Below are 27785 nucleotides of genomic sequence, written 5' to 3'. Positions count from 1 at the left end.
TAATTAATAGGACCAAATCACTTTATTACTTTTAATACTGCTTTTCTGTTTCTTAGCATTGAACAGTTTCCTTCATATTCCTTCCTTACTTGGTCCTTCAAAAACATTTATTTTTTTTGCTCCCGGTCACTGTAATTCACACTTGTAATCCCGGCTACTTAGGTGAGTGAGTCAGGAGGATCACTCAGGCCCAGGAGTTTGAGGCTGCAGTGAGCTGTGTTTGCACCACTTCACTGCAATCTAGATGACAGAGCAAGACCCCATCTCTAAAAAATAAATAGGCTGGGTGTGGTGGCTCAGACCCGTAATCCCAGCTCTTCAGGAGGCCAAGGTGGGAGGACTGCTTGAGCCCAGGACTTTGAGACCAGCCTGGGCAACATGGGAAAACCTCTCTACAAAACATACACTAGGTGTGGTGGCATATGACTGTAGACCCAGCTACTCAGGAGGCTGAGGTGGGAGGATCCACTGAGCCCAGGAGGTGGAGGCTGCAGTGAGCCCTGGTTGTGCCACTGCACTCCGGCCTGAGCAACAGAGTGAGGCCTTGTCTCAAAAATAAATAAATAAATAAATGAAAATTGTTTCCATGGAAGACCAAAACATAAAACAGAAAAAACTAGAGTTGCTCTGATTGAAACAGGGGTAGAGCACCCAAATCCTGGTCCATCGTGATCCTTCCCTCCCCCAGCCAGCTCTGCATGAAACAGGCCCCTAAGACAAACTCAGGGAACCACTGGATGGGGAGGCCCTGCTCTCGCATTCTGGGTAGTGCTAATATGTTATGGCTCTTGGAAGCATACCAGATGAGGCAATTCATGGAATTTGGTACACAAGCCTATTTAAAGACAAAGACAAAGAACTAAGTCTGGTCTGTATTGGACTACTTGCTTCAGGACCTGGTACCACTCTCATTTCTGCCTCTCATCTAATCAAATGACCCTGAGTGAGGTCCCTCTCCTCTTTCAGCTTGTTTCTTATCTGTAATGTGAGAAGGTTCACTTACTTAACATTCATTCAGCAAAAATCATGTTATTGTATCCTTGTTACTTGGTCGCTTCCGTCAGTGGATGCTGACGTCAGAAGAGACCACCAAACTCTATTCAGCAGGTCACCACATTCAGTTATTGGGAGCATAGGTCGAGCCAACTCATACGGCAAATCTCAGCCTTGGCTACCTGTAGAATCGCTGGAAGGAAGTTTTAAGATAGCCAGATGCCCAGGCCCCACTCAGTCCAATTAAATCAGAACTTTATGCATGACATCCGGGGAAGTATTGTTTTTAGAAGTGTCCCTCATGATTCTAATGAGCAGCCAAGATGAAAAACCATTGTCTCAGCAGAATCATAGAGTATGTTTTGAGTGATTTCACTCAAAATGAGACATTCTGCAGGGCCCTATGAGCTTCTCATCATCTTCATGACTAACTGGTAACATTTGCCCCTAATTGTTTTCAGATTAAACTTGTCTCTATTTTGATTCATGACACAAGACGCCTAAGTTTTTCACAAAATGCCCACATGCCAATGCAGATTCAACACTTGTTCTGGAGAAAAATTTAGACCCTGTCAAGAAATTCATCATCATTAGTGAGTTGTATTTTTCTGATTCCTTTAATAGAGGCCGCACCATATGGGCAACAATTCCCAATTCTGACAAAGGCAATGCCTCCCATTTTTAAGTAATTAACTTTTTTCTCTCTGGAGGTTACACACACCATCCTTGAATGTAGTACATACATCATATGTAGTAACTCTATGGCACTGTTTTGCTACATTCAGCTGTCAGGATTTATTGGATCGTGAGCTGGGACGATCCATTTCTAAGGTGGGGAGGCTGCTTCTAGCCTGTTTTCAGTCTGTGGGTGTTAAAGAGGAAGACAGTCCTCTCTCCGGTCCGTGCCTCTAAGATGACAAAGAAAAGAGGGAACAATAATCGTGCTAAGAGATCCATTTCTATGGTGGGGAGGCTGGTTCTAGTCTGTTTGCAGTCTGTGGGTGTTAAAGAGGAAGGCAGTCCTCTCTCCGGTCCGTGCTTCTAAAATGACAAAGAAAAGAGGGAACAATGATAGTGCTAAAAAGGGCCGCAGCCACATGCAGCCTATTCGCTGCAGGAACTGTGCCCGATGCATGTCCAAGGACAAGGCCATTAAGAAATTCGTCATTCAAAACATAGTGGAGGCCACAGCAGTCAGGGACATTTCTGAAGCAAGTGTCTTCGATGCCTGTGTCCTTCCCAAGCTGTATGTGAAGCTACATTACTGTGTGAGTTGTGCAATTCACAGCAAAGTAGTCAGGAATCAATCTCTGAAGCCCGCAAGGACCAAACACCCCCACCCCGATTTAGACCTGCAGGTGCTGCTCCACGACCCCCACCAAAGCCCATGTAAGGAGCTGAGTCCTTAAAGACTGAAGACAGACTATTCTCTGGAGAAAAATATAATGGAAACTGTACTTACAAAAAAACAAAAAGAGGAAGGCAGTTTTTAGCGAAGTGCTGTAAATCTCTTAGACCTTTGAGGGCAATTTATAGTTTTTGGAGCAACCCCACCTCTATCTTAGCTTTCTGCTCACCATCATCTCATTGTTCCAGTTTCATGTAGGCTGAGATTCAGAAGGTAATGTTGGAGATTAGAATAAGTTACATATATCTCTAAAAAGTGGAGGATTGCGCACGGAGGATTTTTAGGGCAGTGAAGCTATTCTGGATGATGCTGTAACGGTGGATAAGTGTCATACCCATAGATTATCCAAACCAATACATTATCCAGCACCAAGAGTGAACCCTAATGGAAACAGTGGATTCTGGGTGATAATGATGTGTTAATGTGGGGTTGTCAATTGTAATAAATGTACCATTCTGATGGGGAATGTTGACAACGTGGGAAACTGTGCATGTGTGGGGGCAGGGGGAATATGGGAACTCTCTGTACTTTCTGCTCAACCTTGCTGTGAATTTAAAATTGATTCAAAAAAGGAGGTCTATTTAAAAACTAAAAAGAGAAGAATTTGGAGTTTTTCTTAATTTTTTTTAATCCCAGAAATTGAGGAGTAGCAAAACAAAACAAAATCCGGGGAAATAGTCGAATCTCCTCTACAAATCACTCTCTTAGTGATCCTGCGTCCACCATCCTTTGCTCTTCCTACATGCTCTCCTCACTGTTTCCTCCTAATATAGTTTGCCTGTGTGTCCCTGCCCAAATCTCGTGCTCAATTGTAATAACCAGTATTGAAGGTGGGGCCTGTTGGAAGTGATTACATCATGGCGGTGGATTTCTCATGGTGGGTGAGCACCATCCCCATGCAGAACCACGAGCCAATTAAACCTCTCTTCCTATAAATTACCCACCCTCATGTATTTCTTTATAGCATGACCTAATACACCTTCTTACTGATGACTTGCATATATCCTTATCTAACCCAGAATTATCACTTAAATTTTAAGCTCTTCTACCCCAAAAATCCAAAAAGTCTCTATCTGAATGTCCCTAAGGAACTTCAACATCAATTTGCGGCAAATGGAAATCGTTATCTCCCGATCCCAGCTCCTTCTTTTGTATTCCAGCCTTTACGTAAAAGAGTTATGACCTGTATGGATGAGAACTCTGGTAATCCTTCTAAATTTTCATGCTAAAATAACAACAGTCCACACTTCTCATTAAAAATAGTGGACTAAATGCTTGTGGGTGCCTGTGTTCCTTCTAAAAGCACAACAAAATTTTATTACAATAAAAGGGTTTAAAAAGAGGCATAGACTCACAGGGGAAAAAAAGACTGTGGGGAGAGGACAGCTACACAATTTTAGAAGGTAGGAAGCACAGGGATAAATAGAAACTGACTCGGCAAACCAAAGACAACCAGAATCCACGCTGGCAATGGCAGGGGGAGGGGGGACCCAGAAACAAACTGATTAACACTGATGAACCTCAGAAGAGCTCAGGAAGAGGAGGCACCAGGCACCTCTTAAAGAAGCAGTCAAATAAATACGATTTCAGGCATACAAGGTTTCATAAACATAGCCTTCTGGATCCTTTTACTTTGTTGGAACGCATCTAGAGGATGTGCTCTACCAAAATAAAAGAATAAGCCAAAGCCGAGATGGCACGGGATTTAACACAAGAGGGAGGCACAGGGCGTCCTGAGCTGTTGGTGAGGGAATATCCCAGGACCACAGCTGTGCTCATGACTTGTTAGTTCTTTTAATTCTTGCACATATATGTTTTGAAAGGTTAAATTTGTTTACGGTTATACAGCTAGTCCAGTGAGCTTCAGAGCTAGGAATCCAACCCAGCTGTGTCTGATCCAAGGCTGTAATAAAGCATTTCTATAATTATGGAATTCTGGGCCAAAGAATGCCTGATGTAAACTTTTAAAAATTAGCTGCGCATGGTGATGTGTGCCTGTGGCCCCAGCTACTCAGGAGGGTAGGCCTGAGGATCTCTTGAGCCCAGGAAGTCAAGTTTGCAGTGAGCCATGATTGTACCACTGTACTCCAGTCTGAGCAACAGTGCAAGACTCTGTTTCAAAACAAACAAAAACAAAGAATGCCTAATGCAGATAATAATCGTTCCAAGTCATAAGCTTACAATGAGAATTAGATAAGATAATCACACAAATCATTTACCCAGCATCTGGCACATAGAAATCTAATTACTCTCTTACTTCTAGTTAAAAATATTATCTATTATTATAATTACTGCCTCTATCCAATGTTCCATGAAGGATTAGCATTTTAACTGGACCTGGAAAGACAAGAAGGATTTTGGTGGTTAGAGTCCCAGTCAGCTTGAGTGGCTATAACAAAACACCACAGACTTGGTGACTCAAACAACATTTATTTCTCATAGTTCATGAGGCTGGGATCAAGGTGCCAGCAGATTTGGTTCCTGGGGAGGGCTCTCTTCCTGGCTTGCAGAAAGCTGCCTACTCGTTTGTCCTCGCATGGCAGAGAGAAAAAGAGTTCTGGTATCTCTTCCTCTTTTTATAAAAGCACTAATCCCATCATGGGGCTCCATTCTCATGACCTCATTACCTAATTACCCCTCAAAGGCCCCACTCTCCAATACCATCACCTTGGGCATTAGTGCTTCAATATATGAATTGGGGTGGGGGTGGGGGACACAAAGGAACAATATTAAAGAGAGGACAATGAAGATGCACACTTCAGGCATTGGTCAGATAATCTGGTTATAAACTGACTGAAGTTCAGCACTTGCCAAAAGTTTGCAGAAACATTTTGGGATTTAAAGCAAATATATTAGTCTCCATTTCCTAGGTCCTGTAAGCCCCATCCATGGAGCAAATTAGATTGTCAGAAAGCAACAAACCTGAACTCTATTAATAACTCCCCACAGAGTAACTTTCATAGAATTAAGATTAATGCTATGTCCTTAAATTTTGGAAGAGAGGAATAAAGCATCAATTTGAAGAATATGTTTATATCTTTTGCCAAAATCGTAGTTGTAAACATTGTACACCATATTGTCCATCCTTAGTCTGAAAAAGACTTTTTTCTACAGATAAACTTGTATGCTTGCTTTTATCATGAAATGACAACTTCATAACCCAATGCCAGGAGTGGATTTAGTGCTCAACGGCAGTAATTTAATTCATACCAAATGCTTCAAAACAGCTCTCTTCTTGTAAACATATTAAGATGTGTGTTTATTTAATTATCTTGTTTCATATGTACAAATATATCCTGTGCTATCTTAGAACAGGTGTTTCAAACGAATAAAATTGAATATATTGCTGAATCTTGGCATAATGTAAGTATCAGGAAGTAAAGCAAAGTCTGTTACCTGACAGCCGAAACAGGTCCTGGGACATCAACATATAATTGGATCTATGGCATTTCTAGAATGAGGTGCTTTAAAACATTAGATCATTTGTTTACTAAGTTTTTAACAAAAATGTGAGAAACTGAAGCAGAAGTGGTCAGAAAAGAAGCAAATTTACCTGTCAAGGGACACTGCGTTCAATCCATGAGAAAACCCTTTTAAGAATTTAATAACCAGTTTCAACATGTTACCAACATTAGTCACATTAGCTAGGTTATACTGCAGTAACAAACAACCCCAACCTCTTAAAAGCTTAAAACATCAAAAGTTTATTTCTCACATATAATACATATCCAGCGTGGGTGTACAGAGCTTTCTACGCTACACTGTCCTTACTTGGAGACCTGGGCTGCCAGAACCTCCACCTTCTGGGATGTTGATGGTTGAGAAGAACATAGCAAATCAAGAACTGCCTCTAAAGTTTCCTGCCTAGGCCAGGTGGGGTGGCTCATGCCTGTAATCCCAGTACTTTGGAAGGCCAAGGCAGGTGGATCACTTGAGGTCAGGAGTTCAAGACCAGCCTGGCCAACATGGTGAAACCCCATCTCTACTAAAAATACAAAAATTAGCCAGGCATGGTGGTGCATGCCTATAATTCAAGCTACTCAGGAGGCTGAGGAAGGAGGATCGCTTGAACCTGGGAGGCGAATGATACAATGGGCCAAGACAGCACCTCTGCACTCCAGCCTGGACAACAGTTCAAGACTCCATCTAAAAATAATAATAATAATAATTTCCTGCTTGAAGTGGTACATGTCATTTTCATTTGTGTTTCAGTGGTCAAAGCAAATCACATGGTCTGTTGAACATCAAGGGGGCCAGATAGTACATTCTTTTTATGCTTGGAAGCAGGAGAGCTGAGAATATTGGTGAACAGCACTAATGATTACTAGAGTCTGTGCTTTTTACTACTGAATATTCAGTTCATTTTCCTTTCTGCTTGCAAAATACATTCACCCTTTCCTCCAAAAATAAAACCAGAAAATTTCACTCTGACGTGACTTTTAGTTGTAAGCCCAAGATTTTGGGAGATGCACAGCCATTTTTAAATCAAGAGAGGATATAGCACCTATTGATTCAAAGACCTACAAATGAGAAGTTGAACGTTCTTCCCCACTCCACAATGGTGTCCACAGCCACTCTTCTAATGGTGTAACAGGAACAGAATAACTGCAATAGGTTGCCCTATTCAGAAATGAGGAGAGTAAGAGACATACAGCAGGTGCTGGTCCACCGCAATTCTAAGTCCCACTGGGCAGACGTTGTAAGGGCTCCTATCGAGGGTAGGGAAAGTTCCTTGATTAGGGTCAGTTCCTGCTCCCTGGGAAAAGCTCTGTTATCCAGTCATCCTCCTGAAGCCTGGATCCATCTTCTGAACCATTCGTTTTTCATGACAATTCTCTGTAGCTACATTTCTGTAGCGCCTACATTCTCTGTAGGTGCTATGGTCTGAATGCTTATGTTCCCCCAAAATTCATATGTTGAAACCCTAAACCCTAAGGTGATGGTAATGATTTGTGTCCCCACCCAAATCTCATTTCAAATTGTAATCCCCAGTGTTGGCGGTGGGAGGTGATCGGATTATCAGGACAAATTTCCCCCTTTGGTGCTGTTCCCTTGATAAGAATTCTCATGAGATTGGGTTGTTTTAAAGTACTTGGCACCTCCCTGCTCTCTCTCTTCCTCCTGCTCTGACCTAGTGAAGTGCTGACTTCTCCTTCACCTCCTGCCATAATTGAAAGTTTCCTGAGGTCTCCCCAGAAGCCGAGCAGATGCCAGCATCATGCTTCCTGTACAGCCTGTGGAACCATAAGCCAACTGAACCTCTTTTCTTTATAAATTTCCCAGTCTCTGGTATTTCTTTAGAGCAGTACAAGAACGGACTAATATAGGAGGTGACTACATCATGAGGGATTAGTGCTCTTATAAAAGAAACCCCAGCGAGCTAGCCAGCCCCTTCCACCATGTGAGGACAGAGCCAAAAGTCATCATCCATGAGAAATTGGGCCCTCACCAGACACCAAATCTGCCAGTGCCTTGATCCTGGAATTCCCAGCCTCCAGACTGTGAGAAATAAATTTCTGTTGTTTATAAGCGACTCATCTGTGGTATTTTATTATAGCAGCCCAAAAGAACTAAGACACTGGGCAAGGAGAAAGTCTCTTCCTTGGAGAGGCACAGCTTTCTCAGCCCACTTCCTACTCTTAGATGATTGGAGTCCCAAAGCCATTTTAAGTTTTAAACAATCACCATATTTTTTAGTCCAGACTGATTGATACTACTTTTGTCAATGCCACTTTTGTCAAAAACATAGCTTCTTATTTTATTCTAGCCAGCTCTATATGCCAATAACCATAGTTCAATTTGAGATACAATTCTCATATTGACTTTTTTTTTTTTTTGGCTTTTATGTTCCCACCCCTCTTTATCATTTTAATTTCAATTTCCTGACGCTTTCAGGCTTCAATGAGAGAACCACGTACACAATCTCTTTTCCCTGAGTCATTTTCTACAAGTGAAGGTAGTTTTTTGGACACGATATCACTAAATGAACTGTTACTCAGAAACATCTGTATTCACAGGTTTCAACAGTAAGCGTGATGATGGCATCCTTACTGTGTTTTTTGATGCATGGTGGACTTTCGGTTGGTCCCTGCTCCTGAAGTTTTTCTCAATTTTATAATTTGCTATTTAGAACGGAGTCTTCCTTCAGGCTTGTAAGTCCCTGAACTCTATTTGCTGACATTCCTGCTTGAATATGAGCCAATTTCTTTTTGAGCTTACCTCTTTCTTGTAACATCTTGCCAAAAACAGCCATCACCGAAGCACATACTGTTATACTAACAATAATCTTCTCTCTCAATCTCTTCTCCTAGAGGCAAAAGCTTATCAGGAGAATAATCTACATCCTAAATTACTGCATGCACAGTTTCCTGCCACTCAATATCTGGACCTTAAGCCAATATAATTTATTTTAGATCTTTAGTTAAAACCATAGCCCACTTCTATGTACCAATTTCTGTGTTATTCAGCATATGCAGGGTTACACTGCAGGAAAAAAAAAATTCAACATCTTAGTAGCCTAGAATGAATTATTATTTGTTGCCTGTATCCATTTCAGGTCAGCAGAGGACACTTTTTTTATATTATCCTCACTTAAAGATCCATGTGAATGGAGTTTCTGTGAACTGGAACATCACCAGTTGCCATGGAAATGGGAAGGAACATGGAAAGTTGTGCATCTGCCCAAAAACAATCATCTCTGCTCACACGGTATTGGCTAAAACAAGTCACATGGCCAACCCTAACTGCAAACTGGCAAAGCAGTGAAATTTTTCCACGTCCCGAGCTATAGGAGAATTGGAAATATTGTTAAATAGCACTAATGACTCCCACAACACCCATTTACTAAAAATATAAGTATGCGTACAGCTTTCCTCAATACACATTGTTTATGTTGAACTTAAGTCTCTTGGACTTACAGAGCCTGCAATCTCATACAGCCTTCCTGTTTCTACAGGAAATTGAAGAGACTGAAATTTAATTCTCATGGCTCCCAGTTTCAAGTGGGTGTTATGGGCATTGTTGACATATTAACGAGAACAGCTAAAATGGAGAGAAATGATCATAAGTAGATACTGAAATGAGGCAACTGAGTGTGCGAATTCTTTATTTGCCAAATGTCATAGGTATGTATTTGCTTGTACATGGGCATGTGTCTCCTTTTTTAACCAAGTAGATTCTTTTTCTAAGCTCCAAAGCAAACGTGACCATTAGTGATTTTAATTGTCTTAAGTATTTAAGGCAAATCTACCAAGAATACGGAATACAATATGACCCAAGTCTAATTTTTTCACTGGTTGTCTGGTTACTCAATAAATATTCATTGACTGAGTAATCCCATGTTCCAGAGAAATACTGTGGCCATGGAAGAAACAACAATATGCCAGATTAAAAAGAAAAAGTTTCCATTCCAAAACCCATTTGGCCACAGTCACAGAAACATGGTCAGAAACCTGGAAGTGCTTCTCTAAGGTTGATGCTGGAACTGATAGCTATGCACTATTTATAAACTTTGGGAATGTTTTCTAAATAAAGTGTTTAAACATGCTTTTGGAAAGTAAGTGTCTTCATTCATTTTGTTGTCCAAGCTCTCTTTGATCCATTAATTTCACTTTTCCTTTGATTTTTCCAAACACTCGAAAGGGAAAGTTCATTTTTTCTTATGGTGAGCAGCAAATAATTTGCTCATGATCAAGAGACCTTGTGAAGACATCAACGTGATGCTTTTCTTGGTGCTAAGCTGTTCTGTGGAACAAAGCAGTTGCCAAAAATGCCCACTTCACATAGGTGCATAGGACAAAAGTTTCCTAATCATAGCAGAGCCAGTCCGATTCAGGATGGGTAGGAAGAAAAGATGCTCCCAGGAACCTCGGCATCCTCTTTAGAGTTTTTCCCGTATCCCCCATGGTAAGTCCTTCTGCTAAGTCAGGGCTCCAGTGAACAGGGACATGCCAGGGTACAGCAGGGGCTTCTGCCTACCAGCTTTAAGAGATTTTAGTTGTGTCAATCTTTTTGTAAACTAATATTCAGGAAATAAGTAGGCAGGCTCTTTGGGGGTCCCCAGGTTCATGCAGGCTCAGTAAGGTGGAGAATCAACAAGTGCTCAGCTGGTAGGTGAAGGGTTCAAACCAGAAAATAATCAGTGGGAGGTGAGAGTGGCTGAGGCTGGTCCAGGAGTACCCACTGGGACTCCTCACTGGGGCAGACAAGGAGAAGCAGGCTTCACAAGCCTTACTCCAAACAAATGAAGCTGAGTGGGAACCAAACAAGACCAGTCCATGGTGGGAGACCCCAACCAAGGTTTCTTCCTGCGAGGCCAATTACAGCAACAAGGACTGATGGTCAAAGGCTACACTCTACCAAAGCACCTTGGACTCCCTGGTAAGCCTGGCTGGAGGACGTCTTTCCCCAGTCCTAACAGGGTGCAAATATTTAGGGGCCCTCATATGAGAACAAAGTCATTCTTGCTCAGCTGGGGAAATAGCATCATGCCATTTACTCCAAGGTTCCTCTGAGCATGACACGGGTAAACAGCAGCTCCTGTAGTCCTTGAAGGGAGAAGGATGGACAGCCCCAAAGAGCTGTTTTCCAAGAGGCAGTGCATGTGTGCCTAGAACCCTAGATGGCTTTCGGTAGTCCAGAGAGAGCCTGGCAGTGGTCACTGGAGGGAACTGGGTGGCTAGGGAAAAGCAGGAGGCAGGAAGGAAGGGACAGCAGATGGGGCAGAGCCAGCTCAGAGGCATTAAGATTCATTCTCTGTTCCCATGACCCTGAGGAGCTCCTCCCCAGGCCAATCCACACACATCCCTGTGACCCAAAATTATAGGTCAGTCAGTGACCAAGCCAAGAGATCTCTGAGACCAGGTGCTCTAGCATGTGTAGTGATCTCTGGGGAAGAGTGGAATCCCTGAGCTTGTGTGTGAGAAGAACTTGGGCTTCCTTCCCTCCCTCACCCCCTACTCCACTACCGAGGACCACACAGGGAGCCTGGGACCTGGTTCTCTGGATTAAGGAAGGAATGTGGCCACCAATTTCTGTTCAGCCCCCACTGAGGCAGTGAAGCTCTGCAATTAAGAGTGAGGCTGTGATTCACAGAAAATAAGGAATATTCTGGATAGAAAAGTGGAGGGAGGCCAGGCACGGTGGCTCATGCCTGTAATCCCAGCACTTTCAGAGGCCAAGGCAGGCGGATCACTTGAGGTCAGGAGTTCAAGACCAGCCTGGCCAACATGGTGAAACCTGTCTCTTAAAAAATACAAAAATTAGCCAGGTGTGGTGATGCATGTCTGTAATCCTAGCTACTTAGGGGGCTGAGGCACGAGAATTGCTTGAACCTGGGAGGCAGAGGTTGCAGTGAGCCGAGACCATGCCACTGCACTCCAGCTTGGGCAACAGAGTGAGACTCTATCTCCAAAACAAAAAAAAAAAAAAAAAGAAAGACAGAAAAGATCCGTTCCAAGATGGCTGAATAGGAACAGCTCCAGTCTGCAGCTCCCAGCATGATCGACGCAAAAAACGGGTAATTTCTGCATTTCCAACTGAGGTACCTGGTTCATCTCATTGAGACTGGAAGGACAGTGGGTGCAGCCCATGGAGGGTGAGCCAAAGCAGGGCGGGGCATCGTCTCACCCAGGAAGCACAAGGGATTGGGGGATTTCCCTTTCCTAGCCAAGGGAAGCCATGACAGACTGCACCTGGAAAAACAGGACACTCCCTCCCAACTACTGGCTTTTCCCATAGTCTTAGCAATGGGCAGACCAGGAGATTCCCTCCTGTGCCTGACTCGGCAGTTCCCACACCCACGGAGCATTGCTCACTACTAGCGCAGTAGTCTGAGATCCACCTGTGAGGCAGCAGCCTGGTGGAGGAAGGGGTGTTTGCCATCGCAGAGGCTTGAGTAGGTAAAGCAGCTGGAGAGCTCAGACTGGGCGGAGCCCATCACAGCTCAGCAAGGCCTACTGCCTCTACAGACGCCACCTCTGTGGGCAGGGCATAACTGAACAAAAGACAGCAGAAACTTCTGCAGACTTAAATGACCCTAACAGCTCTGAAGAGAGCAGTAGTTCTCCCTGCATGGCGTTTGAGCTCTGAGAACAGACAGACTGCCTCCTCAAGTGGGTCCCTGACCCCTGTGTAGCCTAAATGGGAGACACTTCCCAGTAGGGACCAACAGACACCTCATACAGGTGGGTGTCCCTCTGGGATGAAGCTTCCAGAGGAAGGATCAGGCAGCAATATTTGCTGTTCTGCAGCCTCTACTGGTGATACCCAGGCAAACAGGGTCTGGAGTGGACCTCCAGCAAACTCCAACAGATACGCAGCTGAGGGACCTGACTGCTAGAAAGAAAACTAACAAACAGCAAGGAATAGCATCAGCATCAACAAAAAGGACATCCACACCAAAACTCCATCTGTAGGTCACCAACATGAAAGACCAAAGGTAGATAAAACCACAAAGATGGGGGGGAAACTAGAGCAGAAAAGCTGAAAATTCTAAAAACCAGAGTGCCTCCTCTCCTCCAAAGGATCACAGCTCCTCGCCAGCAACAGAACAAAGCTGGAGGGAGAATGACTTTGATGAGCTGACAGAAGTAGGCTTCAGAAGGTCAGTAATAAACTTCTCTGAGCTAAAGGAGAACATTCTAACCCATTTCAAGGAAGCTAAAAGCCTTGAAAAAAGGTTGGATGAATGACTAGCTAGAATAAACAGTGTAGAGAAGACCTTAAATGACCTAATAGAGCTGAAAGCCACGGCACAAGAACGTCGTGACACATGCACAAGCTTCAATAGCTGATTCGATCAAGTGGAAGAAGGGATATCAGTGATTGAAAATCAAATTAATGAAATAAAGTGAGAAAACAAAGTTAGAGAAAAAAAGAATAAAACGAACAAAGCCTTCAAGAAATATGGGACTATGTGAAAAGACCAAATCTATGTTTGATTGGTGTACCTGAAAGTGACAGGAAGAATGGAACCAAGTTGGAAAACACTCTTCAGCATATTATCTAGGAGAAGTTCCCCAATCTAGCAAGGCAGGCCAACATTCAAGTTCAGGAAATACAGAGAACACCACAAAGATATTCCTTGAGAAGAGCAACCCCAAGACACATAATTGTCAGATTCACCAAGGTTGAAATGAAGGAAAAAATGTTAAGGGCAGCCAGAGAGAAAGGTAAGGTTATCCACAAAGGGAATCCCATCAAACTAACAACAGATCTCTCTCAGCAGAAACCTTACAAGCCAGAAGAGAATGGGGGCCAATATTCAACATTTTCAAAGAAAAGAATTTTCAGTGCAGAATTTCATATCCAGCCAAACCAAGCTTCATAAGTGAAGGAGAAATAAAATCCTTTACAGACAAGCAAATGCTGAGAGATTCTGTCACCACCAGGTCTGCCTTACAAGACCTCCTGAAGGAAGCACTAAACATGGAAAGGAACAACCGGTACCAGCCACTGCAAAAACATGCCAAATTGTAAAGACCATCGAGGCTAGGAAGAAACTGCATCAACAAACGAGCAAAAAAACCAGCTAACATCATAATGACAGGATCAAATTCACACATAACAATATTAACCTTAAATGTAAATGGGCTAAATGCCCCAATTAAAAGACACAGAATGGCAAATTGGATAAAGAGTCAAGACCCATCCGTGTGCTGTATTCAGGAGAGCCATCTCATGTGTAGAGACACACATAGGCTCAAAATAAAGGGAGGGAAGAAGATCTACCAAGCAAATGGAAAACAAAAAAAAAGTAGGGGTTGCAATCCTAGTCTTTGATAAAACAGGCTTTAAACCAACGAAGATCAAAAGAGACAAAGAATACATATGTAACAAACTGCACGTTATGCACATGTACCCTAGAACTTAAAGTATTATAATAATAATAAAAAATAAAAATTAAAATTAAAAAAAAGAGACAAAGAAGGCCATTACATAATGGCAAAGGGATCAATTCAACAAGAAGAGCTAACTATCCCAAACATATATGCACACAATACAGGAGCACCCAGATTCATAAAGCAAGTCCTGAGACCTACAAAGAAACTTAGACTCCCACACAATAATAATGGGAGACTTTGACACCCCACTGTCAATATTAGACAGATCTCGTTGCTAGATCAACGAGACACAAGGTTAACAAGGATATCCAGGAATTGAACACAGCTCTGTACCAAGCGGATCTAATAGATATCTTCAGAACTGTCCACCCCAAATCAACAGAATGTACATTCTTCTCAGCACCACATCACACTTATTCTAAAATTGACCACATAATTGGAAGTAAAGCACTCCTCAAATGTAAAAGAACAGAAATCACAACAAACTGTCTCTCAGACCACAGTGCCATCAAATTAGAACTCAGGATTAAGAAACTCATTTAAAACCACACAACTATGTGGAAACTGAACAACCTGCTCCTGAATGACTACTGGGTAAACAATGAAATGAAGGCAGAAATAAAGATGTTCTTTGAAACCAATGAGAACAAAGACACAACATACCAGAATCTCTGGGACACATTTAAAGCAGTGTGTAGAGGGAAATTTATAGCACTAAATGCCCAAAAGAGAAAGCAGGGAAGATCTAAAATTGACACCCTAACATCATAATTAAATGAACTAGAGAAGCAAAAGCAAATAAATTCAAAAGCTAGGAGAAGGCAAGAAATAACTAAAATCAGAGCAGAACTGAAGGAGACAGAGACACAAAAAACCCTTCGAAAAAATCAATGAATCCAGGAGTTGGATTTTTTAAAAGATCAACAAAATTGATAGACTGCTAGCAAGACTAATAAAGAAGAAAAGAGAGAAGAATCAAATAGACCCAATAAAAATGATAAAGGGGACATCACCACCAATCCTACAGAATTACGAACTACCATCAGAGAATACTATAAGCACCTCTACCCAAATAAACTAGAAAATCTAGAAGAAATGGATAAATTCCTGGACATATACACCCTCCCAAGACTAAATCAGGAAGAAGTTGAATCTCTAAATAGACCAAGAACAGGCTCTGAAATTGAAGCAATAATTAAGAGCCTACCAACCAAAGAAAGTCCAGGACCAGACAGATTCACAGCTGAATTCTACAAGGGGTACAAAGAGGAGCTGGTACCATCCTTTCTGAAACAATTCTAATCAATAGAAAAAGATGGAATCTTCCCTAACTCATTTTATGAGGCCAGCATCATCCTGATACCAAAGCCTGGCAGAGACACAACAAAAAAACGAGAATTTGAGACCAATATCCCTGATGAACATCAATGCGAAAATCCTCAATAAAATACCGGCAAACCAAATCCAGCAGCACATCAAAAAGCTTATCCACCATCATCAAGTCAGCTTCATCCCTGAGATGCAAGGCTGGTTCAACATATGCAAATCAATAAATGTAATCCATCACGTAAACAGAACCAATGACAAAAACCACATGATTATCTCAATAGATGCAGAAAAAAAAAAACTTTGACAAAATTCAACAGCCCTTCATGCTAAAAACTCTCAATAAACTAGGTATTGATGGAATGTATGTCAAAATAATAAGAGCTATTTATGACAAACGCACAGCCAATATCATACTGAATGGGTAAAAACTGGAAACATCCCCTTTGAAAACCGGCACAAGACAAGGATGCCCTCTCTCACCACTCCTATTCAACATAGTGTTGGAAGTTCTGGTCAGGGCAATCAGGCAAGAGAAAGAAATAAAGTGTATTCAATTAGGAAAAGAGGAAGTCAAATTGTCCCTGTTTGCAGATGACGTGATTGTATATTTAGAAAACCCCTTCATCTCAGCCCAAAACCTCCTTAAGCTCATAAGGAACTTCAGCAAAGTCTCAGGATACAAAATCAATGTGCAAAAATCACAAGCATTTCTATACACCAATAACAGACAAACAGAGAGTCAAATCATGAGTGAACTCCCTTCACAATTGCTACAAAGAGAATAAAATACCTAGAAATCCAACTTACAAGGGATGTGAAGGACTCTTCAAGGAGAACTGCAAACCACTGCTCAACGAAATAAAAGAGGACACAAACAAATGGAAGAATATTCCATGCTCATGGATAGGAAGAATCAATATCATGAAAATGGCCATACTGCCCAAGGTAATTTATAGAGTTAACGCCATCTCCATCAAGCTACCAATGACTTTCCTCACAGAATTGGAAAAAACTACTTTAAAGTTCATATGGAACCATAAAAGACCCCGCATTGCCAACACAATCCTAAGCAAAAAGAACAAAGCTGGAGACATCATGCTACCTGACTTCAAACTATACTACAAGGCTACAGTAACCAAAACAGCATGGTACTGGTATTAAAACAGATATATAGACCAATGGAACAGAACACAGGCCTCAGAAGTAACACCACACATCTACAACCATCTGATCTCTGACAAACCTGACAAAAACAAGAAATGAGGAAAGGATTCCCTATTTAATAAATGGTGCTCGGAAAACTGGCTAGCCATATGTAGAAAGCTGAAACTGGATCCCTTCCTTACGCCTTATATAAAAATTATTTCAAGATGGATTAAAGATTTAAATGTCAGACCTAAAACCGTAAAAACCCTAGAAGAAAACCTAGGCAATACCATTCAGGACATAGGCATGGGCAAGGACTTCATGACTAAAACTCCAAAAGCAATGGCAACAAAAGCCCAAACAGACAAATGGAATCTAATTAAACTAAAGAGCTTTTGCACAGCAAAAGAAACTACCATCAGAGTGAACAGGTAACCTACAGAATGGGAGAAAATTTTTGCAATCTATCCATCTGACAAAGGGCTAATATCCAGAATCTACAAAGAACTTAAACAAATTTACAAGAAAAAAACAACCCCATCAAAAAGTGGAAAAAGGATATGAACAGACACTTCTCAAAAGAAGACATTTATGCAGCCAACAGACATACGAAAAAATGCTCATCATCACTGGTCATCAGAGAAATGCAAATCAAAACCACAATGAGGTACCATCTCACGGCAGTTAGAATGGCAATCATTAAAAAGTCAGGAAACAACAGATGCTGGAGAGGATGTGGAGAAATAGGAATGCATTTACACTGTTGGTGGGAAAGTAAATTAGTTCAACCACTGTGGAAGACAGTGTGGTGATTCCTCAAGGATCTAGAACTAGAAATACCATTTGACCCAGAGATCCCATTACTGGGTATATATCCAAAAGATTATAAATCCTGCTACTATAAAGACACATGCACATGTATGTTTACTGCAGCACTATTCACAATAGCAAAGACTTGGAACCAACCCAAATGTCCATCAATGATAGACTGGATTAAGAAAATATGGCACATATATACCATGGATTACTATGCAGCCATAAAAAAGATGAGTTCATGTCCTTTGCAGGGACATGGATGAAGTTGGAAACCATCATTCTCAGCAAACTATCACAAGGACAGAAAACCAAACACCGCATGTTCTCACTCATAGGTGTGAATTGAACAATGAGGACACTTGGACACAGGGCAGGAAACATCACACACCAGGGCCTGTCGGGGGGTGGGGGGTCTGGGGGAGGGATAGCATTAGGAGAAATACCTAACGTAAATGACGAGTGTATGGGTGCAGCAAACCAAGATGGCACATGTGTACCTATGTAATAAACGTGCATGTTATGCACATGTACCCTAGAACTTAAAGTATAATAATAATAATAATAAAAAGAAAACCTAAAAAAAAAAGTCAGGGAAGACTATTTGTCAAAAATATTCATATTGTACAGTTGATTGAATAAAGAAAATCTGGTATATAGACATCATGGAATATACTATACAACCATACAAAAGAATGAAACCATATCTTTGCAGCAACATGGATGGAGCTGGAGGCCATTATCCTAAGTGAAATAACTCAGAAACAGAAAATCAAATACTGCATGGGAGCTAAACAATGGGTACACACGGACATTAAGATGAAAATAATAGACACTTGGGACTTCAAAATAGGGGAGATCACTAGGGGCGTAAGGGATGAAAAACTGCCTACTGGGTACAATGTTCATTATTTGGTTGATGGGTTCACTGGAAACACAAACCTCACTATTATGCAATATATGCAGGTAACAAACCTGCACGTGTATCCCCTAAAATAAAATTTAAAAGGTCAATGTTGTAAAAGACAAAGAAATGTTCTAGGTTAAAGGAAGCTAAGGAGACATTGCAAATAAATCCAATACCTGACCCTAGACTGGAGTCTATGATGGGGGACAAGGATGTGTGGCACACAATGATGTTCTATAGGAAATTATTAGGTCAAAATTGACGAAACTGTAATATGGATTGTAGATTAGGTAAAAGTATTACATCAATGGAAATGTATGAAATTGATAACTTTACTGTGGATATGAATAAATAGCCTCTTATGTAAAAGACTATTCCTACTCCATACAGATATCTGAGATTATATATATATACACACACACACATATATATATGAGATATGAATGTATGTATGAGATATATACATCCCCTTTGAGAGGAAAAGGAGACACCATAACTATGCCAGGACAACAGGTGCAAACCAGGACAGTCCTGGGCAAATCACACCTTGAGTCATTGGTATCCTTTGCTAGGACGGTTTTGGTGGCGTACTGGGTGCAAAGCCCAGTGTGTGTGGGTTCAGGAGAGAATGGAAGGAGGGAAAGTGAAAACAGTGCATATGAACAACTGTTTCAAGAGGGTTTCTTAATGAAAGAAAAATGAGAGAAGTTGGCAGAGGCAGGAGGCAAAGTGAGGTCCAGAGAGGGACTTTTTAAGATGGGAGAACTAGGAATGTGTGTGTGACAGGGAGGAATTGAAGTCAGGAGCATTATGGTTATTCCAGATCTCTACCTGAATGCCAAAGGAGGGACAGTGTCCTACTTTGAGTGGCTGAAGAATCTAAATCATGTCAGATATGGCTGTTTGACCTTCAAATATGAAAGGGATTCTAATTACCACTTGCTCATGTCTGTTCAAGAGAATTTAGCAAGAACGTTTGGAAAGCACAGTGGAACTATTCTCATTATACCCACAGCAGAGTTCCAAGACAGGATATCAGGTGCATCAGAGAAAGACACCATGCACGCTGACCTGGTGTACACAATGGAGAGTTCTGCCAGACAAATTATGTGCATAGCCATGAAGTTTAACCTGGGATTGGACACGAGGACCACCGTCTATGTCAACGCCATTAAGAAAGTCTTCAAAGTGTACAATGAAGCCAGTGTGACCTTCACGTAGATGGCTCGTGGGTGACTTCCTTGCTACCCTCTTCACCTGTAACTTCTGCAGACCTACCACTGGTTGACACGTTGCCACAGAAATCCCCTTCTCTCTTGACTCATTAGATAATGGACACCATTCTTAACAAATCGATCCAAATCAGCCCCCTAAGGAGAAAGAAATTAAGGCTAGCGGATCATGTACAAGCTGATGAGTGTGAAAGTAGAAATCACCGACACTGGAGAGAGAAACAAGTAGGTGTTTTGCCTCTACATAAAAAGTCTCTTTCATCTGGCTGTGCAGCCTTGCTCTGTGGCTCTTCCCAACACAGTCAGCAACTGTTGCCAGGCAAGGCACAGTCAAGAGCAATCAGATGCTTAAGTCTTTTGCTCTGGACAAGACTGGGACATGCTGTAACTTTTAACATATTTAGAAGTAGGTGTGTAGCATTTTCAGAAGGTGGCATGGTCCTCACATGAGTTATTGAAGCAAAATAACTCAATTTTATAGGATGCAAACAAAAATAAAAGCTGTTTCTGCTTATTAATTTTATTCTTTTGGAAAAAAATATGTAATGCTGCTGTAATAAAATTGCTTTTAATCTCTTAACAAGCCTAACCTTGATTCAAGCAGTGAATGCCTATAAACATAATAAATTTTAAAAGCTAGTATTTTTATATAATAAAAGAGTATCATTTAGAGCTTATTAGCCATGTATTGTTATCCAGCAAAAATAACAAGCCCTATGGAGAATTAAATTATCTTCATACCTACAAAAATGATGGAGGCTATTTCTGTGAAGATTGTCGGAGTTTGCTGACTATAATTATGACACACAGTCCAAAGAATGCAGTAACCTCCTTATAATGTTAACAAATTGTTCTCTTTTGAAGGTCTATGGTTGACTAATTGAACAATAATTCAAGTAGAATGTTCCAGAAGAAAAAAAAAAAAAACCCTTGGGTTCCCTGTTTGGAGATTGGCTGGCCCTGAGCATTGCTAATGGCCTCTACTCAGCCTGATTTTGTGTCCTCTTCTTTTAGAGTCTTTACATTCTGCACTCAGCTTCACAAACAATGGGTTGAAAACAACCTTGGGTTGAGTGTTTTGTTTGGGAATTATTTGGCCAGGTCCTTTTGAACAGTGTTCCAGTCAAATGCTAGATAATCATACATGCAAAAATTAGCTTTAAAAAAACCTATAATGCCCTTTCAGAAATTTCTACTACTTTGTAACTGCATGACTTAACCTGGTAATAAAAGCAGTTATTAAAAGTCTACCTTACAAAAAAATCTTCTCATCTCTGTAAATCAAATCTGTAAATCAACAGGATGGAAAACAAACCTATACTGCCACCCAAAAGACAAAATAATTTACAGTATAGTAAAAGCGGCATTTTAAATGGGGAAAAGGTACATTATTGAATGAATGATGTCAGAACAATTCAGCACATGAAAAAATAAAGTGACAACACTACAAATTCCAGACTGATCAAATATTTAAGTTGAAAAGCTTATCCAAGAAAGTACTCCAATAAACCACGCAATAGTTTTGTTTTATAACCTCAGAAAAGCAAAGTCCTTTCTAAGCATAACATGAAAACCTAAACTATAAGAACATTTTGTGGCCAGGTGCTATGGCTCACGCCTGTAATTCCAGCACTTTGGGAGGCTGAGGTGTGTGGCTCACGAAGTCAAGAGATCGAGACCATCCTGGCCAACATGGTGAAACCCTGTCTCTATGAAAAATACAAAAAAAAAATTATCTGGGTGTGGTGGTTAGAGCCTGTAGTCCCAGCTACTCGGGAGGCTAAGGCAAGAGAATTGCTTGAACCGGGAGGCGGAGGTTGCAGTGAGCCGAGATCTCACCACTGCACTCCAGCCTGGCAACAGAGTGAGACTCCATCTCAAAAAAAAAAGAACATTAAAAGAACATTTTGCATGGCAAAAACCATCATAAGCAGCAAAGTTGAAAGACAAATGATACACGGAAAAACAATATTTGTAACTCATATCTCAGACAAAATGTAAACTAACTTAATATACAAAGAGCTCCTGCCAACCAATTAGAAAAACAACAACATCATAGAAAATTGGGTAAAGTATAAGGAGACAATTCACAGAGAAGAAATCAGATGAAAAGTTACTCAATATCACCCATAATAGGAGAAATGCAAAATACAAGTAAAATAAGTTATGTTTTGCCTTGTTTTATCCATCAAATTATCAGTAACAAAAAGACCAGCAGGGCGCCGTGGCTCACACCTGTAGTCCCAGCACTTTGGGATGCCTAGAAGGGTGGATCTCTTGAGGTCGGTCAGGAGTTTAAGACTAGCCTGGCCAACATGGTGGAACCCCTTCTCTACTACAAATATAAAATTAGTCAGGCATGGTAACGCACACTTGTAATCCCAGCTACTCAGGAGACTGAGGCAGAAGAATCACTTGAACCCAGGAGGCGAAGGTTGCAGTGAGCTGAGATCGCACCATTGCACTCCAGCCTGGGCGACAAGAGTGAAACTCTGCCTCAAAAAAAAAAAAAAAAAAAAAAAAAGACTGATAATATAGTTTGTTGGTATATGAGAAAAGTGCACTCTTGCACATTACTCATTGAAATGCAAATTAATTGAACTTGTAATTGATATTAAAATATTTCTTTATATTGCATTTTAAAGCTTGCTTTTTTGGCTGGGTGCAGTGGCTCACGCCTGTAATCCCAATACTTTGGGAGGCCAAGGCAGGTGGATCACTTGAGGTCAGGAGTTCAAAACTAGCCTGGCCCATATGGTGAAACCCCATCTCTACTAAAAATACAAAAATTAGCCAGGTGTTGTGGTGGTCGCCTGTAATCCCAGCTACTTGGGAGGCTGAGGCAGGAGAGTTGCTTGAACTGGGGAGGTGAAGGTTGCAGTGAGCCAAGATCACGCCACTGTACTCCAGCCTAGGTGACAGGGTAAGACTCCATCTCAAAAAAAAAAAAAAAAAAAATTAAAGCTCGCTTTTTAGGTAATGTCTCACTATTCAAGCATTTGGTTTACCGTTGAATAATAACAGGTTTGAACTGCAAGGATCCACTTACACACAGATTTTTCTCCCACCTCTACCACCCCTGAGACTAATGCCTCCTCTTCTTGCTCCTCAATTTTCTTAACATTTTTTTCTCTAGCTTACTTTATCGTAATAATCTAGTATATAATACACATTTAAAATACGTGTTAATTGGCCATTATATTATCAGTAAGGCTTCCAGTCAAAAGTAGGCTATTACTAGAAAAGTTTTTGGTAAACCAAAATCTATACCTGAATTTTTTACTGCATGGGGGGTTGGCATCCCTAACACCCCACCTTGTTCAAGGGTCAACTGTATTTATATTTATATTTCATTTTTTTATGTAAAGAAAGGCTCTCACTCTGTCACCCAGGCTAGAGCACAGTGGTGTGATCGTGGCTCACTGCAGCCTCAACTTCCTAGGCTCAAGCGATCCTCCCATCTCAGCCTCTTGAGTAGCTGGGACTATGGGCATGAGGCACTATGCCCAGCCTGTGTTTATATTGTAAAGAATAAATAAACAGGAAAATTTACTAACTTTTCCCCAGCTGAGTACACTTAATGAATGAATTTTTCAATTTTGAATCATCACTATCACTTGGAGAGAGCATACACTAATTTCATGTTCATAACCTTTTGAATGAGAAATTGATCTCTCGAAAAATGAATTTATACTAGCCTTAACAGTCTCACACACCAGTGTGTCTTATTTTTCTCCTATTAGGCCTGCCCTCTATTCCCCTCACCCTCATACACACATAACAGAAACCTGAATCTTCAGATATCTTTAACCCATCAATGGCTACGTCACATCTCCACAGGAACCTCACTAGATTCTCCAGATCTCACCTCAGACTCTACCGAGAAATCAAGGTGGTGCCTTTTGTTGTTTCTTGTTTTTTTATTTTGTCTTTGGATCGTTAGGGGTATTGAGAGCCTTTAGCTCAAAGCTGGTCCCAGCTGCTCCACTAGATGTCACTGTCTTGTAAATTAATAGTGCTTTACATACAAACTCCATCCATGACATGGCACTGAAGGGACACCAGGCTAGTTCCAAAGAGCAAAGTATTAGTCTGTGTTATGCACACGTCCACTCTGAGGGGAAGGACAGGAAGAGGCAGGATGTCAGAAGTCTGGCAGGAAGGGAGGGCTCTGAACATTGAAAGAATGCTGGGGATGGGAATCTGAGCTGATCATGCAGTGTGTGGTGAAAATGTACCTGAATGAGGAAGGGAGCGAGACAGGCAAAGACCCTGAAGGAAGGGCATGCCAGGAAGAGGAACAGCAGGTGCAAAGACCCAGAGGCTGAGCGAGCCAGAACCCGGTCAGGAGGAGGCTACAAAGACAGGCCTCGCGGGGACTTGCAGGGCTTGGTAAAGTGTGCACATTTCATTCTGAACGAAACACGAAAACTTTGGAAGAATCTGTGATTTCTGACTTTTCGCGGAAAAGCCCTCAAAATCTACCTAGATGTAATCACGAGGAAACACCAGACAAACCCAAACTTAGGAACTTTCTATAAAATAAGTGTCCTACATATTTGTAAATTATCAATGTCATAAAAGACAAAGAGAGGTTGGGAAACCATTTGAGAGTAGAGAAGATTAAAAGACAACTAGATGCAAACTGTGGCTCTCAACTGGATTCTGGAGGGAAGGAAAAACAATGCTCTGGTGGGCATTATGCGGACAGTGGATAATATTTGAACATGAATTATAGATTAGATAAAAATCATGGAATTAATATGAAATTTCCTGGCTAGGCGCGGTGGCTCACACCTGTAATCCCAGCTCTTTGGGAAGCCAAGGTGGGCAGATCATCTGAGGTCAGGAGTTCAAAACCAGCCTGGTCAACATGGCGAAACACCATCTCTACTAAAAATAGACAAATTAGCCAGGTGTGGTGGCAGGTGCCTATAATCCCAGCTACTCGGGAGGCTGAGGCAGGAGAATTGCCTTAACCTGGGAGGTGGAGGTTGCAGTGAGCCGAGATCATGCCATTAAACTCCAGCCTGAGCAACCAAGAGGGAAACTCCTTCTCAAAAAAACACTGGGAGTTGGCAGGAAACCTGCAAATTGCCATCCTCAGAAGTGGAGTCTGTAGGTAAGTATATGCATTTGACCATTCGACCACTCCTAACCACAAAGCGGATAAGGACCTCAGTAAGGAGGTTACAAATCTAAAATTGTGATCCTTATAGCCCTCGTTTTTACAGCATTTCTGTTAATATTTGTGTTAATTTTTTTCATCCCCAAAGCAGTTTCTGTCATTTCTGTATCTCTAGAAAACTTTCAAAAGAATATTCAGCTATCCATTTAATAAGACAGGTAGCTGCTTCTCATCTCAGGGGGTGACAGTCACCCTTTGATAATGTGATTTTTAAAAACCTTTGCTCAAATATGGTCACCGTCTCAAATTTCCTCAGAACTGACCTCCCCAACAGCACTGGCTTTCATGCAAGAAAATATTCCTTAACATGTAATCCTTGTGCTTAAAATGCCAACTCAAAAATGTGGCAAGAGATTAAGCTCTGAGTAAATAGTGGGAATAAATTGCACTAGTTTGGAGCACACATTTTGTCTGTTTATTAATATGAATGTTGGAAGTCATGGGAAATATAACAAGTAACAAAGATGGTTTGGGTCGAAATTGCCATTCTTCACCACCCATTAGTCAACAAACATTTTTATGAACACCTATTACAGGCAAGATGTTGTGCTAAGTGCTGTGAATATAAAAAGAAACATGATATCTACTTCCAAGTTTGCATCTTTATACTAGAGGACCTTGGCAAGTTTCAGGGAAGCTCAAAAAAGAGACTGAAATTCAATTTTATTTTATTTAGAAGTTTAATTATGGCAGGGCAGGGTGGCTCACAACTGTAATCCCAACACTTTGGGAGGCCAAGACGGGCGGATCACCTGAGGTCGGAGTTCGAGACCAGCCTGACCAACATGGAAAAACCCTGGCTCTACTAAAAAATACAAAATCAGCTGGATGTGGTGGTGGGTGCCTGTAATCCCAGCTACTCAGGAGGCTCAGGCAGGAGAATCGCTTGAACCTGGGAGGCAGAGGTTGCAGTGAGCTGAGATCGAGCCATTGTACTCCAGCCTGGGCGACAAGAGCAAAACTCCGTCTCAAAAATAAATAAATAAATAAAAAGTTTAATTAGTCAGGCATGGTGGCATGTGCCTGTAGTTCCAGCTATTGGGAGACTGAGGCAGGAAGATCGCTTGAGCCCAGGAGGTTGAGGCTGCAGCGAGCCAAGATTTGTACCACTGCACTCCAGCCTGGGTGATAAAACAATGCCTTGTCTCGAAAAAAAAAAAGTTTAACATTTTGGGGGGCATGTCTGATAGTACCCCCAAGGAAACAGAAACTGTGTTGACCATGGGATGAGATGCCCAGGCTGTTATCTTTCCAGATGAAACAACAGCAGTAACAACAAAGTAGACACAGCCCTTGCATTTTAGAAATTTTATGAAAAATTAAAGCAAATCCAGAAAAATTATGGTAGTGCAAAAGGGATTCTTTTTAAGAGAAGTCTAGAGAAATTGAGGTTATAGTGCCTAGAGAGGGCAATACTTAATTATGGCCTTCAAGTGTATAAAAGAATGCTTAATGAAGAGTTATTGCTTAGTTTCTCTCCAGCTTCATTGAGATATAAACAGAAGAAATTAGTTCAAATTTTAAAGAAGACTTTTTAATTAAACAGTTGGATCTCTTTATCTTGGAAAATCAAACCCAGAAATGAGCCACCACAGGTTTCTGTGATTTCTGCTTCTAGGGGGTCTTCAAAAGAGTACACAACTATCTCCTCCTGAAGCCTTGGAGATCTGCTTCTCACCTGAGTGGAAGGCAGCCACCATTGCAGCTGCTGATGAAATGGCAATGGAAGCCCATTACCCAGCCCAGTATTCCCACCAGGGCTCCTGTAGTACCTGAGGTTCTCACATTAGCCAGTCCTTTCAGATTACGGCATTCAAGATATCAATTAAAATGTAAATGTATCTGATGAGGTGACACATTCCGCTATTATGAGCCATGAACACCTCATCTCGTTATCAAATGGATAAGTCACCTATCAGTGACCCCTTAGTTAATGAGGGACAAAACAAGTGCCTTTTGATGGTAGAGAAGAAGGTGGGAAAATCCTGGGACTTGAGAAAATCTAAATTTAGATGGTAGTGAAGGAACTAAAGAAACTTTCGAGTTTTTCTGGGGAGGAAAAGTCGAGGTGGGTTGCCACTGTTAGTGGCCTCACCTAGGGATATGGGGAGACAGCACTGAGCATTTGGGCTTCGCTTCTTGCATCATGTACTTTCCGTTCTTTTCTCCTTCCGTCCCCTGCCTCCCCTCCACTCCCCTTCCTTGTGCAATTATTTCTGGAATTATCACCAGGCACTTCACCAAGTGCTAAAGGCGCCGTCCTAGTTTCTGCACAGGCCTCGAACACATTTTAGCTCCACTGAGTTTCCCAAAGGAGAATGCTGTTACTCGTGTACTGCACAGAGCTGATTCCCTCACCTCTTTTTGTTCACCAGGACTGTCGGTCCCAGACCAAAAAGTACGTTTTAGGAAAAGCCTTCATTCCCAAGCCTCATCTGCACCAGCAGCAGCAGCAGCAGCAACATAGACAGCCAGCAGCCCTGAGGCCCGTGGCCTTAGAAACCGAACCCACGTGATCCTTGCCAGGCCAACACTTACCCTGCAATTCATGTTCACTTTGTCTGATTCACCCTGTCATATTTTATTCCCTTTATTTTTTAGCCCAAAGAGTCTGTTGGTTCTTTCCATTAGGATGAGATTTGTGAACCTTTCTGTTGTTTCCTGAGGACGTGGTGTGCAGTTAATTTGTGGAGCTGCATATTGACTGTTGCTGCCTCCTCTGTAACCTCATTTAAAACAGAAACAAAAACAAGCCTGGGCAACATGGTGAAACCCCGCTCCATAAAAAATGCAAAAACTAACAAACAAACAAAACAAAAATCAGCCAAGCATGGTGACTTGCACCTGTAGTCCTAACTACCTGGGAGGCTGAAGTGGAAGGACTGATTGAGCTTGGGAAATCAAGGCTGCAGTGAGCAGAGATTGC

At 41.5% G+C, this 27785-nt stretch overlaps 1 long non-coding RNA gene and 1 pseudogene across 1 annotated transcript in view; one reads left to right on the top strand and one right to left on the bottom strand.

Annotated features, from left to right (window-relative positions):
- Positions 1–1594: 1594 nt before the first annotated feature.
- The window catches only part of LOC144336369 (uncharacterized), a 28900-nt gene continuing 2709 nt past the window's right edge, over positions 1595–27785 (bottom strand). Inside the window, exon 3 of the long non-coding RNA XR_013408096.1 lies at positions 1595–2034. This is a non-coding gene — a long non-coding RNA (uncharacterized LOC144336369). The remainder of the gene's footprint in view (positions 2035–27785) is intronic.
- On the top strand, positions 2040–2403 carry LOC702328 (small ribosomal subunit protein eS26 pseudogene; annotated as a pseudogene).

Source organism: Macaca mulatta, chromosome 18 (genome assembly GCF_049350105.2).
Source record: "Macaca mulatta isolate MMU2019108-1 chromosome 18, T2T-MMU8v2.0, whole genome shotgun sequence".
In the NCBI taxonomy this organism is placed as follows: domain Eukaryota; kingdom Metazoa; phylum Chordata; class Mammalia; order Primates; family Cercopithecidae; genus Macaca; species Macaca mulatta.
Note: the sequence above shows the minus strand (reverse complement) of the source record. Positions and strands in the feature narration are given on the sequence as shown.